Genomic DNA, 3,499 nt, shown 5'->3' on the forward strand with positions numbered 1-3,499 from the left:
TCTCCCTGCATGGAAACCCCAGCTCTTTGAGGCGAGCAAAAAAAAAAAAAATCCCTAAACATTCTACCACTACTAGCTTTAAAATGAAAAATAATTTTGAGATTAAAAAATTAAAGAATGACAAATGACAGAAGTAAACTTAAGAGAAACATGCAAGAATTGTTTATTATTAGCTGAAGAGATGGCTTAGCAGTTAGGAGCCCTTACTGCTCTTTTCTAGGACCAGGGTTATTCCCAGCATCTTCTTCATCCCAGGTATCTCGCAACTACCTGTGAAGCCTAGTCCAGGAGATCTGATGCCCTTTAGTATCCAGGGGTTCCTTCATGCATGTGTGCACAGAAATTCACACACCACACACACACACACACACACACACACACACACACACACACACGGGCATGCGTGTGCACAAAAATAAATACATAGATCTTTTAAAATATTTCATTTTATTAAAAATAATTTTTATTTATAGGCTGGATTAAGACGAATACTTTCTACACTTGATCTTAGCCAAAAGGCCAAGAAGTGATAAAACGAATACTTTCTATGCAAGCTTTCATGTTATAAATTATGCTTTGTGAACTTTAAAAAGTCTAACAATTAATTCGTAATTACCTTGAGAGTAGGACAATGAGAACACTGAAGGCTGGACCGCGATGTGCCAGCTGGTTTCTGCACGTGCCTCTGAGATAAGAACAAGGCATGGGGACTACAGCGGTGGCTCTGCAGTTAGGAGCATGTGCTGTTCTTCCAGGGGACTTGAGTTTGCTTCCCAGAACCCATGCTGGTAGTTCACAACTCAATGTAATTCTTAACAAGAACCTTTTCATTGCACACGTAGTGTACACAAATTTATGCAGGCACATAAAATATAAAGAAATAAACATTGCGGAAAAAGAGTGAATTATGTATAAGTTTAGTACATGCTAAAGTTCTGTCACTGGAAATTTTATGTCAGAAATTTTGTTCGAGGCAAAAATGTCTCGCCATGCTGTGGGATTAGCCAGCCAACCCACGACCAATGCATTGGTGACAGAGTAAGTCGTAATTTATATTTATAAAAGTAAAACTAGCAGCATTAAAAATTACAACTGGCCCGGCCCGCAGCAGCTCTCTGCTCCCAGACCCCGTGAGAGAGAGACCCAACCGCCTGATCAGGTGGGCACTCCTGAGGCTGCAGAGCAGAAGAGACCACCAACACTGCTCACCCCTGCCCACATCCCTGGCCCAAGAGGAAACTGTATAAGGCCTCTGGGCTCCCGTGGGGGAGCGGCAGGACCCCTGCCAGAGACACCGCCGGACCCTGAAGGAAACAGACCGGATAAACATTTCTCTGCACCCAAATCCCGTGGGAGGGAGAGCTAAACCTTCAGAGAGGCAGACAAGCCTGGGAAACCAGAAGAGACTGCTCTCTGCACACACATCTCGGACGCCAGAGGAAAAAGCCAAAGACCATCTGGAACCCTGGTGCACTGAAGCTCCCGGAAGGGGCGGCACAGGTCTTCCTGGTTGCTGCCGCTGCAGAGAGCCCGTGGGCAGCACTCCACGAGCGAACTTGAGCCTCGGGACCACAGGTAAGACCAACTTTTCTGCTGCAAGAAAGCTGCCTGGTGAACTCAAGACACAGGCCCACAGGAACAGCTGAAGACCTGTAGAGAGGAAAAACTACACGCCCGAAAGCAGAACACTCTGTCCCCATAACTGACTGAAAGAGAGGAAAACAGGTCTACAGCACTCCTGACACACAGGCTTATAGGACAGTCTAGCCACTGTCAGAAATAGCAGAACAAAGTAACACTAGAGATAATCTGATGGCGAGAGGCAAGCACAGGAACCCAAGCAACAGAAACCAAGACTACATTCTCCCATTAAAACAAACATGGAATATCCAAACACACCAGAAAAGCAAGATCTAGTTTCAAAATCATTTTTGATCATGATGCTGGAGGACTTCAAGAAAGACATGAAGAACTCCCTTAGAGAACAAGTAGAAGCCTACAGAGAGGAATCGCAAAAATGCCTGAAAGAATTCCAGGAAAACATAAATAAACAAGTAGAAGCCCATAGAGAGGAGACACAAAAATCCCTGAAAGAATTCCAGGAAAACATAAATAAACAAGTAGAAGCCCATAGAGAGGAGACACAAAAATCCCTGAAAGAATTCCAGGAAAACACAATCAAACAGTTGAAGGAATTAAAAATGGAAATAGAAGCAATCAAGAAAGAACACATGGAAACAACCCTGGATATAGAAAACCAAAAGAAGAGACAAGGAGCTGTAGATACAAGCTTCACCAACAGAATACAAGAGATGGAAGAGAGAATCTCAGGAGCAGAAGATTCCATAGAAATCATTGACTCAACTGTCAAAGATAATGTAAAGCGGAAAAAGCTACTGGTCCAAAACATACAGGAAATCCAGGACTCAATGAGAAGATCAAACCTAAGGATAATAGGTATAGAAGAGAGTGAAGACTCCCAGCTCAAAGGACCAGTAAATATCTTCAACAAAATCATAGAAGAAAACTTCCCTAACCTAAAAAAAGAGATACCCATAGACATACAAGAAGCCTACAGAACTCCAAATAGATTGGACCAGAAAAGAAACACCTCCCGTCACATAATAGTCAAAACACCAAACACACAAAATAAAGAAAGAATATTAAAAGCAGTAAGGGAAAAAGGTCAAGGAACATATAAAGGCAGACCTATCAGAATCACACCAGACTTCTCGCCAGAAACTATGAAGGCCAGAAGATCCTGGACTGATGTCATACAGACCCTAAGAGAACATAAATGCCAGCCCAGGTTACTGTATCCAGCAAAACTCTCAATTAACATTGATGGAGAAACCAAGATATTCCATGACAAAACCAAATTTACACAATATCTTTCTACAAATCCAGCACTACAAAGGATAATAAATGGTAAAGCCCAACATAAGGAGGCAAGCTATACCCTAGAAGAAGCAAGAAACTAATCGTCTTGGCAACAAAACAAAGAGAATGAAAGCACACAAACATAACCTCACATCCAAATATGAATATAACGGGAAGCAATAATCACTATTCCTTAATATCTCTCAATATCAATGGCCTCAACTCCCCAATAAAAAGACATAGATTAACAAACTGGATACGCAACGAGGACCCTGCATTCTGCTGCCTACAGGAAACACACCTCAGAGACAAAGACAGACACTACCTCAGAGTGAAAGGCTGGAAAACAACTTTCCAAGCAAATGGTCAGAAGAAGCAAGCTGGAGTAGCCATTCTAATATCAAATAAAATCAATTTCCAACTAAAAGTCATCAAAAAAGATAAGGAAGGACACTTCATATTCATCAAAGGAAAAAATCCACCAAGATGAACTCTCAATTTTAAATATCTATGGCCCAAATACAAGGGCACTTACATACGTAAAAGAAACCTTACTAAAGCTCAAAACACACATTGCACCTCACACAATAATAGTGGGAGATTTCAACACCCCACTCTC

At 41.8% G+C, this 3,499-nt stretch overlaps 1 pseudogene; it reads right to left on the reverse strand.

Moving 5' to 3' along the window:
- Positions 1-376: 376 nt before the first annotated feature.
- On the reverse strand, positions 377-531 carry LOC120098015 (U2 spliceosomal RNA; annotated as a pseudogene).
- Positions 532-3,499: the final 2,968 nt, after the last annotated feature.

The sequence above is a fragment of the Rattus norvegicus genome, chromosome 17 (assembly GCF_036323735.1).
Source record: "Rattus norvegicus strain BN/NHsdMcwi chromosome 17, GRCr8, whole genome shotgun sequence".
NCBI lineage: Eukaryota > Metazoa > Chordata > Mammalia > Rodentia > Muridae > Rattus > Rattus norvegicus.